The sequence below is a fragment of the Pezoporus wallicus genome, unplaced genomic scaffold, assembly GCF_028554395.1.
Source record: "Pezoporus wallicus isolate ANWC-B61680 ecotype Strahan unplaced genomic scaffold, APGP_CSIRO_Pwel_v1 contig_818, whole genome shotgun sequence".
NCBI lineage: Eukaryota > Metazoa > Chordata > Aves > Psittaciformes > Psittacidae > Pezoporus > Pezoporus wallicus.
In genome coordinates this window covers 599,875-616,393 of record NW_026636248.1, presented here as the reverse complement: position 1 = coordinate 616,393, position 16,519 = coordinate 599,875, and the positions used below count along the sequence as shown (strand labels likewise).

The window sequence follows — 16,519 nt, the reverse complement described above, 5'->3', positions numbered from 1 at the left end:
GGCCTGGTAAGAGGCTGCTACATAAACCACACCAAGTGACTTGGGCAGTTTAAAAATAAAATTAAATATAGGAAAAAAAAAAAAATTACAGCCACAATTCCAGGAGACTACAAGACAAACCTAGCCTTTTCCTCCCAGGAGCTCTACCAGTCTGGAAGAGACTACGAGTGCCTTTCTGCCACAGGCAGCTTCATCCCACAGAGGGAGACAGGCAGCAACCCTAGCAGAGGCACTGCCCTCATCCGCTGCCTGCATTTTACCACTGCTCACGTAATTGCAAGAGGTGCCAGCTTGCAGGTAGCAGCTCCTCCGAATTCAAGTGGCATACGTGCAGTCTGATGAGCCAAGTTTCTCTGGAGCTGTCAGGGCCTGATTTTTTGGGAAGGTTATGTAAGTACATCCTCAAGGAGCACCTACGCAGCCCACGAGGCAGCCAATCCCCCTCTGCCTGCTGCGAAGGATCAGGCCCGCTTTTGGCCGGTAGAGCACGTTTCCCCATCTTACACAAAACCTGGCTTGATTTCTACAATGCTTCAAGCCTTACATGGAATTGGGGAGGAAAAGTGTAAGAGAGCAAGTGAATTTGCACTGCTGCACAGTGACCAAAACATGTATAGCATTTTCAGCCCGTCTTATGCACAAATTCTCTTCTTTGAAGCATATTAATTCAGCTATATACTCTTTATATTAAGCGTGCACAACATATAAATATACCCTTTAACATCATTACTTTTCCTTTTTACATTGTTCCCTGTCTTCTATACATTAGCCTGCAGCCCAGCCTGTAACAGATGTGAATATCTGCAGAACCCTGGTTTTCCCCTCCATTCTCCACGTTTAGCATAGTCATTTGTGTGCTACCATGAATGTAACAATTCAGAAGTTTAACTGCTAAGGTCTAATCATGGTTCTTAAATAAGGTCTGAAGAAATTCCAGTGTCATACCTAACCAAAACTAGACAAAAGTCCCACACATTTTCACCTGTTATGATGCAGTTTGAATTACAGCCCAATTTATTGGTAGAGAGAAGCTAATCCAACTGACTGGAAAGATAGCAAGCATATGGTGTATATCAGGTGATTAATTTTCAAACATTAATTTCAACTACTTTGGAAGGAAGAAGAAAGCAACTGACAAGTTTAGTTAATTTTTGGTTTTAATAACTACATTTTTTTTCTTAAACTGCTTCTCCTGTAAACCACTTTGTAATCTCAATTAAAAAAGTGTATTCTCACCTAAAATTTGGTTAGAAACTACACAAGTTGTAAAGCCCCCGAGTGAAGGATTTAAATTGAAGTGGAACCAATACCTAAACAATTAAATTACAGCAATACAAAAGTTGCAGAGATAAAGTTGAAATTCCTAGTACTATATCTAAACAACAGTTGTAGTTTCTAAGCCCCAGACATAATTCCTCACAGCAAGAGGGAAAAAGGCAAAACGCAGCTTGTCAAATGAAAAAAAAACTTCCCCTAGCTGCTGTTTCTGTATGGTGGGAGCATAAAAACAATATATGAACAGGCAATGTGACAACCAAAGATCGCCTCAATGATCATTAGAGCTAAGAAAACACTTACTTCTGCTTTATGTTCAGAAGTGCTGCTGAGTTTACAATGTGTGTCGGTGCAACCTTAGCCAAAGCATAACAGTGTTTTCTTTAAGAATACAATTAATTTGTGTTACAAGCCAGTCCATTACACGAAGCAGACTCAATGATGCTTTACTCCAGCCAGTCCTCCGGAAGTGCAACAGTTACATTTAAAAAACAGTCTAATTTAAAAAAAAAAAAACTTAGGCATCACGTCAAATTAGAGTTTTCCAACTCCACTGTAAACCCAGTGGAATCCTAAAAATTCCAGCGTAATAGTTTTACTCAGGATCTACCTGCCAAAGAGGGAAAAATTGGACCTATTAAATGGGATGGCAGATTTCAGAGTATGATGCAGTGTCATGCAATCAGGTACCCCACACATGCCTTTCCCTCCCCACCCTTCTAAAAAATTCTGAAGTATTTCAGTTTAGTAATATTTTTCTTTACCTGCCTTATGCCACTCAATCCCTAATTGCCAATGCTCTTGGCTTCAGTGTTCCCACCCCAGTTTCATTTATCCTTTGCCATCCCTACTACATTTCTTCATTCACAGCCCTTTGTTATTCCTGACGGTGCTTTTAACGTAGAAATTGGAACATTGGGTTCAGCCTCAGATTTCCTCAGACTCCAGAGAAGAAGTTCAAAAAGAGAGCCAAGCACCCCAATCTCCAAACCTGGGTAATCAAGCAATATCATTCTCACTCAACCAATACCCTCTGCCACTTTCACCCTGTCCTGAGTCACACAACAACCCAAGACAAGGAATTGAAAACCCAGCCTGTGCCAGCAGCTCCTAGTGCAGCTCCCCACCATTGTCTCCCAACAAGAGAAACCTATCAGAAGGGACAAGCCTGGAAGTTACCTCAGTTGGAGAACAGCAAACCACAAGTGATAAGCAATCCTGAACTAATTTCATAGGAGGAAGACTTCTTCCAGAATCTGAGCCAGTTTTTATTCTTTTTTTTCCTCATGTTACACATCCAGGGTCATCTCCCCCTTCTCACTGTCATTGTTAAAGTTTCCTGCTCTTGTCCTGCACCCCAGTGCTGTTCGAGCCCACTGTTCCCTGCTCCAGACCAGCATTAGCTCATGCTGGTATTAGATTGCTCTAAACTATCTTTAGGTAAGTTAAGAAATGGTTTAGAATGGTTTAAAACTCCAGGGGAACTTCACTTCCAATGCCAAACAACAGCAAATGGACTAACCAGACCCAGATAAAGAAACAGTGCAACACCACCTTTTACACGTCTCAGGGGTCCATACCTATGCAGAGTTGCAATGCTCAGTTTTTAATTTACAAAGTCTTTCTGTCAGTCTTTTTACTGTCTACACTTAATCAAGAGTGAAATTAACCTAGATCTAAACAAGAATATCTTGAAGTCTTCTAACTGGATCCACTCACATGCTTGAAGCTGTGCAAGACTATAGTCAGTTTATTCAGTCTGGTTCAGAGTACAAGCCCGGGATAAGTGTGACTTAAAGTACCCTGAATTGATACAGGATGAAATCAAAAAGATGTCAAGTGCACTGATACGATACTGTGTAAAGAGTTGAGGAGATTCACTATAGAAAAGAAACTGCATGGCACAAAACAGAACTTTTCAAACTTGGGCAGCACCAGTCTGGTCACTCTTCCTACTTCACAGCAATATGGAGTTTCTTCACGTATTGCTTCTGATGCACTCACAGTACCCACATATTTCTTCTTCAAGACCCAGAAGTCTTCCTTGGCATTTCAGACAGCAAAGGTCCATTTTGGCTATGCTTTCGGCAGCTTGAAACTGATTTTCTGGCTTGATTAACCAATCACTACATGAAGCCTGAATACTTCTTGTTGCTATTATTGGAATCCAGAAAATAGCACATGAGCAAGGACTTCATGACCAAGCAGTGGACTTAATAACACTTTCATGGGCTAATAGTTAGTAAGTTAGCATTCATCTCTACCTGAAAGTTAGTCCCATAAAAAAAAACTTTAGAGATTGTATAATAATATTAAAAAATTCTTACCGTATCTTAGAGAACCAAAAGTTGATTAGCATAAGTCACCCTTAGAGACGAAGTATAAGATAATCGAACCTCAGAGCCTTCCAACTCAAAAGAACTAGAGAGAACACTTATTCACAGATTACCTACAAAACCTCTGATATTTTTCAGACAGCTTTGTCTGGAGATAAAAATCTAAAGGCAAACTCACAGCACCTCATCCTGACCTCACCTCTTAATTGGAAACCATGATGCTCCATGGTGCTATGCATTTTTACCTCACACCTGACAGACACTAGGTAGCAAGGTCAGCTACTTCAGCCCATGCAGCAGAAGGCTTACCTGGTCTGCTGCTAAACCTTTCTGTCCTGAACCTACACATACTGCAGCCTGACCTCTATCCTGAGCATACAGGCTCTGCAAAGGTCCAAGAAATTAGCTTTTGCCAGCTTCATTTAAAAGCTCATACTGAGGGCTTAGTCTTGCAAGTTGAAAAGGGGGCCTAAGGGCAAACCCAGCCCCTGGTCTTAGATGCCTGTTCAGATGCTGAAAGTTATTCAAATGCCTCAGGTTGCCAGAAACACACCCTAGCCTTCAAGAGAAGGGAGAAATCAATAATACAGCTTTACTTTACCAGTCAAGCCACACCAGAGTCCTGCTCTCAAGATATTATCAGTCATGACAAAAGGGCATCAGAAAATTAAAACCTTACTGGGAGGAGATAGGCAAACGAGCTAAATTCCAGTGGCCTTTTATCTACAAGATCTTCACCTCACTGATCTTAACAAATTGCATTGACTTTCTTGTTCACCACTATACTATTGTTGATCAACCTCCATTTCAATACTTTCAGGTGACTACTACATAGTTCATTAAATGATTACAGCTAATAATAACCACACTGGGACTTAAGCACGTATCTCAAGGAATCACAGTGTTCAAGAAATGAGATGAAAACCCTACATTGCTGATCGCATCCTGAGGTGCAACAGCAGTTCATTGAAGTGAAGAATGTCTTAACCAACAGACATTATCATAAAAATGCAAGTAGATTGCATACTGGAATCACAAGAGAAGCCCAAGCAGCATTACTACTATCCACAACTTCAGTTTTATGTCTCCTCCAAAGACAAAAACCTGCTCCAGGAAAGTGAACTATGTTGCATGCAGTACATTTACTGCCCTTTAAACACACATTTCCAAATTAATTGTGTGTTATTAAATGCCACTCAAGCTCTGCTGACATTCTTTATCCACTCAAGCCATGCTTTCTGAGGTTTATAAAAGTTAACCAAGTAATTTGATTGACTTCCTGCCTATTAATTCAGAGGGCTGAGCATTATTCAGACTACTTGAACAGATGAAAACATTTACTTTATTCTAAACTTCACTCCCATTGCACTGATGAGACAAGACACCTCCATATAACATTTTAATTTAGTTTTCTGTTGCCACTGAAAAATGTTTCCAAAGGTACTGTAGTATTTCTAATTCACAGAAATATGAGAACACCTAAAGCAGGATTAGGGGGCTTTTACTTTTTCAGTCTGAAGTTCAATAAATACTGAACATTGGTTTAGTTCAAGTATTTTTAAGCATTTCAAAACTTCTCCTTTGTGACTTGCTGTTCCTTCCTTGCAGAGCAATAAAAGCCCATTAACATTCCGCCATTGAATGTTTTGTGAGAGCTCTTTATATGAAACTATATAACACAACTGTACCTTGGCTTATAAAAAAAGAAAAAAAATATGTTGACACCTATATATTATTCATGTTTTGCTAAGACATAAGTAGCAGGCTTCAAGCCCTTCCCACTGGAAGGCAGCTCCCACTGCACAGCTGTCCCAGGCATGCAATCACCTATGAAGCATTCAAACACAAACTGCACTTAGTGGTGCCCATCAGGTTCTTTGGTATAGGGTTTGAAGGCCAGTGGGGCTGTCAGCTACTGGAATAGGGAAGGAAAATACAAAGAACAGACTTATCACTGGGCTCAGCCAAGCCCAGACCAAGACCCCCAGCACAAGTACCTCAAGGCTTGAAGGGCAATATTTTTCAGAGCTCCCAAGCTATCTCAAAAGCAATTCTCAGAAGGGACACAGACACAGTAAGTTTGATTTATTTAGGCATTAAACACCCTAAATATTATGTGTTTAAAGAGTCTTAACTACCTAGTCCTTTGGCATTTTAGATTTATTGTGAATTACTTAGGGCTAAAGCCATTCCAGTATCTGGAGAGCTCTGTGTTTATCAGCACATTTTCAGACACATTCAATCCCTTGGTCTCCATCACTGCAGCACCTGAGGAAATTCCGGTCCAGAGCAGATCTTTGTACCTGAAGTCTCTGGGCATCATGGTCAACAGGCTGCTACAAATTACAATTACCTTTGTTTCTCTGGGCCTGAGAATCAAAACCAACTTCACTTAACTATGTGTAATCTCAGCAATATGTAATTGAGTAAGTGATAACCATCAGGTCCTTTGCCTGGAGAAGTGAGTGGTTAGCTTGCGCACATCAAGAGACCGATTTAAAAATCAATTAGAACTCTGATATGGGGCGATTTTCTCTCTTAAGGGATTTCAAACCTGCAAAGCCAGTGACTGGGATCCCACAGAACGAAGAACACACCATAGGATAGTGGGGTCTGTGGGCAGGCACACATTAAATGATGTGCATGGCATTTCAAACAGCTCATGTATTAAATTTAATGTTGTTAGGCTTCAGTGGCTGAACTGGACACAAACAAGCCATCCTTAATACAGGCCTCCTTAACATGGATGGCTTTACATTAGGATAACGTGCAGTTTTCTAAAGCTTAGAAAATGTCATGTCCTTTTTAATTAAATAGATGTTTGAAAAAAATAAAATTGAACACCATGCTGATAATGAGTAAACAAACAATTGGCCATAAAAAACTAGGCAGTTGCAGATATCTGTGGTTCAAAAAGGAGCATCATGGATTTTCTGCAATTAATCTCCTTCACCAGTGACATCTAGGAAACAAAACATAATTTATGCATCAAAAAACAAAGTTATGCAGGACATCTAAGACAAAGACAAATAACAGGGGATGTTTGTACACTCTGCAATGTAAAACAAAAGAGAATTTGAAGAGAAACATGGAAAGGCAGAAGGCTGAGCAAGAACGAATCACTGCAAACAGTAAAACCATTCGTAAAACGTAGCCAGGGAGGAAGGAGACACTTTGCACCAAGAACATATAAATTCTTGTTACAGTCTTCTTTCTTCAACCTTAGTGTCCCAGCATTATACCGCATACTTAATCTGCTCAGACCTGAAGCTGACAGCATGGAAATGGTACTAGCTCAAATACCAGATTCCAGAAGTATCTCATACCTGCACATTGAGAGAATGATTTGCGTTCTCTAAACTACAAAATTGGGTAACCAAGCTTGCGCTAAAGAAGTTGTTGCTTTTCATGACCGAAATCATCTTACCTACCAGGTTTATCTAAAAAATTTAAGGTAATATTATATTGAAAATATGTTTAATTTCCAGTATCTAGTTGATATCAGAGTTTTGATCATGCTACTTAAAAAAAAAAAAAATTGGGGTGGAGGGGAGCTTAAAAATAAATGCTTATATTAACCCAGTAGCCATAAAGGCAGTCAGAAGTGATTAGGGTGGCCACATTGAATTTTTTTGCTCTTACAAGTTTTTGTATATAAGGATACCCTGGAGCATGCCTTCAGTGAGTGGTCAATGGCACAGAAGAGCCAAAATTATCAAGACCAAGATAACTTTTCCTTACATCTTTTGTCCCCTAAATAACACCTTCCAAAATATTCCCTTTTAACGCCTGTACTGGGCAAAACGCAGCCTGCAGCATGCGTTGTCTGGAACCATACAGGTGCAGCTCAGCCTAACACTGTGCACAGTATTTGGTGCAAAAACTGTTTGCAGCTCCTACAGGAAGAATAGCCCTGATCTCTTCCACCTGTCCTGGCAGGAAAGTATGATGTCCCTATCCAGTCTTCTGTCCTAAGAGCTATGGCACCAAATCCTTGCATGCATGTGTTATCACTGAATCCCTCTTGCCACAAGAGAGATGGAAAGAGACAAGGAAAAATAAAAAAATAAAAAAATAATTATTGAAGAGCTTAGAAATAAGGAATATTCCCAGCTGCCTGCATTTCTTTTTAGTCCCTGGTGCTACTTCTGCCTTTATGCAAGTGCTACTTCCATCTAGGTTAGATTATTTCCCTTCCCCCAGCCCTTCTTTGGTTTGGCCAGGAGACTAGAAATCCATTATTAACACAGCTTTACTCATTAATCAAGTAACCTCTTTTTGCTTTCCAAAGTTTTTCATGTTCTTATCTTTGCATAATTGAGCATTTACACTTCAGAAGAGCATCACCTGAGGGAGTGGGGGCAGATTTTGGAAGGTTTTTGGGGTTTTTGTTTCCCTTAAGTTTCAAGTTTTTAAAAAAAAAGAGGAGAGGGGGAAGGAACAAAAAAAAAAAGGGAAAAAAAAAAAAGAACAACAACACCCCCCCCCCCCCAACCCACACTTTGAAAGGGGATGAAGTTAAATTACTAAAGCCTTGGGGCAGAGTAACTTAAAGACTGATAATGTGTAAGAGTTTCTCTCATTCACCACAGAAAATAACATTTCACATGACAGGAAATCAACAAGCAATAGAATTATAACATTTTGGTTTTATATAGGAACATCTTATCAAAGATACCCAACAGCCTCCCAGGCTTTTCTTTTGCAGTTATCCCTCCAAGGCAGAGACAACAGTAGATTTTCCAAACACTCATGCCAGAAAACCACCTCACCAGATCCTGCCATTTCTATGAGAAGCGATGGGTATGAACAAACTCTGCAGAGTCACAGGCATGGTCCTAGCAGAACCCTCTTTTCTTGGGCAGGATGTTCCACGGGCAGGTATTCTGGGCTCCCAGAGCTTCAGGCAACCTTACCAACAAGGCCTTGCTTTAACCAGAGATTATTTTGCAACTCAAAGGCTCTAAAAGCCCCAGAGCAGTGCAGGCATGCCCTACATGCCCCTAAAGTCAGGAACAACCCTGAGCTTTTGGCAGTGCCCAAATCCTGACCAGAGCAAGCCAACAGAAGCAGCCCAGTGAGCCAAATGTCTTGTATGCTTTGCTTGCATGTCACAAGCATGTTGTTTCTGAAAATAAACTGATGCTTAAGGCTGTGATTATTTCTTGCTGTAGGTGAATTGTTCTTTATATAACACTAATTTATTCTACAACTGCCCTTTTATACTCCCTCTTTCCATAGACCATAAGAGGGGGCTTTTAACTATAGAAAGAAAAGGAGCTAGAGTGAGACAGTTATGAAAGCAGGGATAAAATACCCGCAACAGTTGTCTAACGGTCTCATTTTAATCACTACCCTGAAAAAGTCATAAAAGCAAAAACCCTGCTTCCAAACAACAGCCACATAAATCCACTCTCAATGATGCAGCTAATTTGTTATGGGATATTTGTTGTTTTAGACTTGATTTTTATGAAGTCAAGTAATGCATCTCCTGCTGTTGCTACTGGTGGTCGGAACATAATTCACTGCAAACATCAACAGAATCCAGAAAACAATTCACCTGTAAAAAGCTGACTGCTGTGACCAAGAAAATATCTGAGGCATTGAAGAGAATCAAAAGTAGTTTGTAAGACAAGGAACCCTCTCCCCTCCCTCTGAGTTACAGAATATTTGAAAAACAACAATTTCACTTCATCAGTTAATTTGAGGGCACCTAGAAGAAAAGTTGTGGGTGAAACCTTGTCCCCTGTACTATTGAGGAGATTTATCTTGAATTTGAAAGAGAAAAGATTTCCCTTTCTAAAAGCAAATGCAGAGACATACTACAGCCCAGATTTAGGCTCTCAGGTAGCAAGTCAAGGATTTTACAAATCAAACATCTACAATGGCTAAATCCTACTTTGGCATGACTGAAGGTACAACCCTTTGCCTTCTTAGCACCACACAAGCATTGCATGAGCTCCTGCAAAATAAGAGTTCACAGATGCAGAAGAAACAAACCCTTCCAATGGTTTTAAACCCATCTAATCTCTATTTTGCGTGAAGAGTTGTAACTGGAGCCTGCATTCTTTGCTAGAAACACATATGCTAACAGTAGTTCTCAGACTGTCTTTCCCAGATAGTTTCCCATTTGCCTGTCTGACATCAATGGATACCCAGCCTCACATCTAGACAGAACACATCGTTATTTGTGAGAGGCTTCTGTATGAAAAATATTTTAAGGCTGGTCAGTCCTCAAGTCATGATTAAGTTCTGCCCTCTTAAGAAATCCCAAACAACTCTCCAGACCGTACCCCACCACAGATTACTGAATCCCTAGATCAAACCCAACACCAACCATTCTTAAGGTACATAGACTCATAGAATCATAGAATAGTTGAGGTTGGAAAGGACCTTAAGATCATCTAGTTCCAACCCCCCTGCCATGGGCAGGGACACCTCACACTAAACCATGCCACCCAAGGCCTCGTCCAACCTGGTCTTGAACACTGCCAGGGATGGAGCACTCACAACCTCCCTGGGCAACCCATTCCACTGCCTCACCACCCTAACAGGAAAGAATTTCCTCCTTATATCCAACCTAAACTTCCCCTGTTTAAGTTTTAACCCGCTACCCCTTGTCCTGTCACTACAGTCCCTAATGAAGAGTCCCTCCCCAGCATCCCTATAGGCCCCCTTCAGATACTGGAAGGCTGCTATGAGGTCTCCACGCAGCCTTCTCTTCTCCAGGCTGAACAGCCTCAACTTTCTCAGCCTGTCTTCCTACGGGAGGTTCTCCAGTCCCCTGATCATCCTCATGGCTCTTCTCTGGACTTGTTCCAACAGTTCCATGTCCTTTTTATGTTGAGGACACCAGAACTGTACACAGTACTCCAGGTGAGGTCTCACAAGAACAGAGTAGTGGGGCAGGATCACCTCCTTTTACTTCTTTATGTCTCAGTCCCCAGGTAGGAGGGTTGGGATGCTGCTTCTATAAACTGGGGATAGCCCAGCTGAGCAACATTCCTGAAACCAGTCAAACATTCATGGGTCCAAATAATACAAACAAGCAGCAAGAAAATTCACAAACCTGAACTGTCTATGCATTGACTCCAATAGAAATAGCTCTAATTTTAAACCTGAAACTCTGGTGTTGCCTGTGCCAGCCCCTTAAAAGAAATCGTGAAGAGAGACCATTTTCTTTCAGTACCACACAAATTTATTCACTATACCCTTGCAGCATTTTGCAACTTCTGTAGGGCTACTTCTTAGCACACCTTGTTTCAGACAGTTTATGAAATGGAAAGACATTCAAAAACTACAAAAAGTCTGTGCTGGTTTCATTAGTTTTGAAGACAGTAAAAGAAAAAAATAAAAGAAAAAAGAGAAAAAAAGATCACACACACACAAAAGAACATCCAAGCACTGCTACTGCCACTATTTCCTCTAATGCACACAAGAACTGATTCAATTTGGTTTTTATTCTACGTCTTGCAACACTTGGGCTATGCTTTTATTCACAAATAAAATTTACTGAGCATTGGAAGATTAGGAAGAAGCAAAATGTGCTTAATACTTGAGCACTTGATGCACTTTATTGAAAATTTAGAACAAGCAAGTCTTAACTCCAAAACTAATAAATAGTTTAGTTGGTTTGTGTTATGGGTAGTGTTCAGTGGCTTCAAGAACTAATTATACAATCTTGAGTTTGCTTTGAAGGTTAAGCCATCCTAAATGGCTTTAAATTACATTCTATCAGGCTAAGCTTGGAATTAAAAACCTCATTTGTAATAAGGAATTTTACTGGGTATAAATGCTAGTAGAGGGACTATGTAGGAAAGTTTAGTAATCAGGATGGCTTCTGTCCTTCACAGAGCATGTACAGAAATCCTAGCTCACAGCTAAAGTCTCCATTAGTGTTAGGATGTGAAACTCCTTGGGGAAGGCACAGGAAAAGTGCTTCTGAAAGAGTTTTGTATAGGATGATGACCCAAGGAGGAGACTGAGGTGTAGGTCAGGTGGGGAAGGAAAGGCAGCTGCTCAGGGAGCATACTGGTGAGAACAGCTACACTCGCCACAAAATGAGAGCTACTCCAATAATTTATCTGCTCCATGGGGCCCATAGCCAGTACTGGGAAAGCTCTACTATAATCTACCACTGGCCAGCACTGCAAAAAGAAGAAACCAGCACATCCTACATCCACTTTGGTTTACAGAGTCATAAGCAAGCTATCTGAGATCACAGCTCTTCCTTCACATGCAATACTCTGGGGTTGATTACCTGAACAAAGTGCACCAACAGCAGTATTTTTCCCATCTGCAAACACACCAGAGTTATCCCCAGGCACTCAGGGAGCCACTGCCCAGGTTGCAGAGCCACTTGGAGCAAAGGTGGCATTTTTCCATGAAGGTTTTACACCGCTATCACTGACTATGCCTGCAACCTCTCTTTGTGGGAAAAGGAGAAATACCTGTGTGCAGTAAAAACACATCCCACAGTGCTCAGTCTAATCAGTGGCAGGAGCAGACATCAGCCCTTCATGTCAGGCTTCCTCCTATGCCACTTCTCCAAGATGAGACAGGTCACCCACACCTGCTGTCACTAGCATGCTAAAGACTGTTTCTGAGCACAACAGTTTTGATCCCCAAACCATCTAAAGTCAGCAGAGACATTCCAAAAATACACTTTCAGAGCAGGATAGGGTTTTCAGCCCCCCCCCCCCCCCAATAATTAACTTATCCCTTTCACTCATCTGGCAGGCCTGGAGTCAAGCCTGCCACAAAAGAGGTGTAACAGACCACTCATCCTTTTGGGTGTGCTTAGACAGCTTGAGTCTCTGCCCATTAAATGGTAGTTCCTCCTTCTCTTTCATTAAGCCCATTGCCCAAATCCCGCCTGACATCTTCCTGTAGTTAAGTGAATTTTTCTGTGGAGAGGAGGGGATGAGACGAATCTTTCTTTTTTATCCCATTATTACCCTCCTCACTGACCTAGTGGTTGAGAAATACCATATGTTTTCATTGTTTGCCTTTACTTTCAGTTCTTCCACAAACTAAAATGTGAAGTGATCCGTGCTTTCACTGGCACGGCTCTGCCTTGTTTTCTTTCCCTCTTAACGGACTCATTCATGTGTAGGAGGTTTTTGATCCCAGGGTTTAGATATTCATCCCTACTTTACATAACCATAAGCAATGGCAGGTACTTATGTAAACTACAATTGGGTCCTTGTGTCTTGTGCACAACAAACAGAAGTCTCAAGCCATCAGCAACTGCTCTTTGCTTCAAACCACCCTTTGCAAAATAAGCCCCTGGCAGAGGAAAAGACTGAAGCAAGATGTGTCAATGTACAGTGAGCAAAGGCAAGAAACTTTGTCTGGGATATCCTGCCCCCCCCAGCTTGCTCCTTGTTCTGATGGGCAGCCTGCTGACCAGGGACTGAAGTCACTGGTTACCTCCAGCACAAATACCAATCACCCCTGCTCCAATCCACCACCCTGCTGCTCCAAGCTGCTTGTCACTCTATTGACAAGGGGGGCATTGGGGGTCGGTTGTTTTAAAATGGCTATTGGGCCACAAAAGCACCTTTACAAGCAGTTCCAGAGTTCTCCACAATATAAAATTCAGTTTAGGGGGAATGGAGATTACCAGAAACAAAAACATTTGACAATGAACATGTTAAGCAGATGACTTTGATTACTGCAAGCATTAAATGCGTTTGTAGTTCTCAAAGAAATTCATCTTTCCCACATCTCTACTTCAGGAAAGGCAGGAGGTTCCCTGCGCACACATTTTATATTTCCCCCAGTTCTTCCCTACAGGATAAAACATACATTCCTCAGAGGCTACCTATGCAGAAACACCAATGCAAATTACTCACCACATGGCCTTGAAGCTCCAGCAAGCCCACCTCTGAAGAACATCTCAGTGATCCACCATAGCATCTTTTAATGCACAGCTGTGGGAGAGAACTGAGACTTTTGAGGGCTCTGAATTGTTTATGGACTCCTATGCTCTCCAGTAATTGCAAGAGTCTTTCCAGACAGGCAATAACATAATGCTTCCAGGAGTTATGCATTCAGGGTACAAGTGCACCCTAAAACCACCCAGAGCTCTGTTGAAGAGTTTAGCTTTGTTCTGCTGGAAGCCATCAAAGCAAAAGCAACCAAGGCAAGCAGGGACACCACAGAAAAGAGGGAAGCAGCAGTCCTACATCAAGGCACAAATCAACCAGCAAGCAGACCTGAACCAAGAGAAAGGGAGAAAAAAGGAAAAGAGGGGTTTTGGTGGGAATGGGATGCATAGGCACTAACTAGGCTTTTTCTTTCTGGCTAGAAAGGTTTTACCTTTCTGCCTTAACTACAGCATCTGATTGCACTAGATGGGAGGCAGCTGTGCCTGTCACTGGGAAGCCTCCCCGCACTCACCTGGAGAGGATCTTGGCTCAAAGCCACTGACTCCCCATCCATTCTTTACTTTCAAATTCACATTTAATCCTCTTGACACCAGGGCATAGAGCTAAAGCTTTTGTAGCCCCTGAAGAGCACTGCACCTTGGCCTATTTTCTGATGTATCTTCTTTAATATCTGTTGATGACATCTTTGAGCACCTGTAAAACCAAAGTGAGGTCTAAGAGAAATCTGTGTTACCTTCCACTACACAGCAAGAAAGAGAAAATAAATGCAGTTATCAGATATGGATTTACTTAAGGAAAATATTGCTAGAAACTGAACAAAATAGTACAGTTCTGTGCTGTGGATGGTGCAATAATGAAAAATATTATTGAATATAAAGGAAAGTTATGACACTATAATGTAACATAGACAAGTGAGAAGATGTATCAGTCATTATCTAGAATACAGTGGACTCCTGTGGTTTCATTTTTCATTACTAATTTAATGTACTTACAATGTTACATGATAAAAAATTGAAAAGAATGATAAGAATTGAGCATCATGAGAACAAAACAAGATCTGGAGAATTCAGAGATTTTTATAAGTTACTTGAGAAAACGTCCAAGATCCCTTGAGAGCTGCAGAACATCCATTAATATCCAATAAAAGATCTAATAACAGAAACATAAAGGAAATGTGGAAAGAAGATTTTAATAAACACAAATTATGAAATACATTTCTTTACATATCACAGTTCTGCTGTATGAAATTATTTCATAGAGAGAAAAATATCAGTTTTGCTAGGAAAGGATGCTTTGCAAACGTTAGCTCAGCAAACACACTGCTGTGATTCAGGAGTATGTAAGCAGTTTATTCCACCTTCTCTCACGAACTTTTAACCCTTAGGGTCTTGCGGTATACTTTCTTTTAGCCATGTAAAAGACAACTAATCCTATGCAAATAAACAGACTTACTCTACAGAAAAGCCAACATGAGAGGATAATCACACCTTGCACTGTTTCCTGGGATAATGCTTACAAACGTACATTGCATGTCTTCGGAGGCAGCTTCATAATGCAGCAAATACAAGCCAGTACTACCTAATCAGGGATAGACTGGGGAACCCTGACCAAAACCATGGGGATATACAGCCATAGGTGGCCTTGCAAATGTCTAGGACACTTGGTATTTTCTTTGCCCCGAGTGAGAGTCACTGGGTGTCATAAGTTATTGAAGAGTCTAAATTAAGATTTGTGAACTTCTGTTTTTGTACTGTTTTCCCCTGTATGCCATAGACTAATATATATATTAGCAAATGACTTCATAAAAACCTTTCAGTGATATTTGGGTACCAAACATCCTGCTATGATCCTCAAAATCATGGCAATAAACATGCATGTTTGAACATTAGCTCACAAAATTGAAAATGTAGAAAGCCACTGTAGAAAACAACTATGTGACTAGAAAGAAATGCTACCTCCTTGTGCATATGGAAACTGGCTGGGAGGAGATAGAAGATAACGTGTTAATACAAATGAAGGAAAAGATGCAAAATTATCCTTACCAGTAATATTTCCTTCAAAGCAGAAACTTCCCCACAGCTGTTTTGACCAGTTTGTGCTGAATTTCTGTGTCTGTAAAATGTAATTAAGGACTACCTGCTTCGGGGAAATAAAGGATATGATTAAAAGTTATAGAAAGGAATGGAGGGGGGGCAGGTTTGAGGGTGTGCTAAGGGGGGAACGAACCAGCAATATTGAAAATAAACAGCAAAAATACTTTCAGATGTGTAACATTGTATAATAGAACCAGCTTCTCATCATGCTCCTCGTCCTTGGCAAAGAGGTTTTCCTTTAAAAAGGGACATCTGGGAAGGTTTCAACAAATTACCTGTAGCAGAGGCAAAAGCCATTGTTTTCCTGGATACCTTTGGACATATTATTTGTGACCAATTTCTAATGTTGCTTTTTACAACATCTGGGGACACCTGAAGCTTGTAATATTCATGCCGGTAAATTCAAACCATCTGTCTCCTTTTCAAAGAGTCAAGCTCTCACTCCCAAACTCTCCCCCTCCTCTCTTTCTCACACACTGAGGTGAATTTTCAACACCTGAGTTTTGCTCCTTTTTCGGCTTTATGAGCTGTGTCATCTGTGACTGAATGCCATCAAGTATCACTTAAGCCTATTTCCACAGTAAGGAAATATTGGAAGTAAAAGCTGTTCAAGAAGCTGCCTCTTGTCCCCTTAGCAATGCAGAGTTTGATTTGCAGCAGTGGTGAACAGGAAAAATTCTGGCTGTAGGAGTTATGTTTGCTCAGCATCCCTGAAAAATCAAACTTTGGGTGTCTTGGGTTGAAATCCACAAATGCAGCATATGCTTTTGAAAATCTAGTCTTGTCTGCATTTCAGAGTGAAAATTTTCATACTGATCTCTCCATAAAAGAAAAGTTTCTCCAGAGGGTTTTGCAGTATCCTGTCAGATGTTTGGTACGTAGGGAAGTTAAAAAACCAAATCCACTGATTATAATAGAATAT

The 16,519-nt window shown here is 40.9% G+C and overlaps 1 long non-coding RNA gene across 3 annotated transcripts in view; it reads right to left on the bottom strand.

Annotated features, from left to right (window-relative positions):
* Positions 1 to 16,041, bottom strand: part of LOC130593819 (uncharacterized) — a 68,100-nt gene extending 52,059 nt beyond the window's left edge. Inside the window, exons 1-5 of one of the 3 annotated variants that reach the window (XR_008970879.1) lie at positions 15,873 to 16,041; positions 15,547 to 15,640; positions 14,016 to 14,197; positions 13,469 to 13,546; positions 12,543 to 12,899 (exon numbers count right to left, since the gene is read on the bottom strand). This is a non-coding gene — a long non-coding RNA (uncharacterized LOC130593819). Of the gene's footprint in view, positions 1 to 12,542; positions 12,900 to 13,468; positions 13,547 to 14,015; positions 14,198 to 15,546; positions 15,644 to 15,872 lie in introns of those variants that run through there. The other 2 variants (XR_008970880.1, XR_008970878.1) reach the window with 2 other exon arrangements.
* Positions 16,042 to 16,519: the final 478 nt, after the last annotated feature.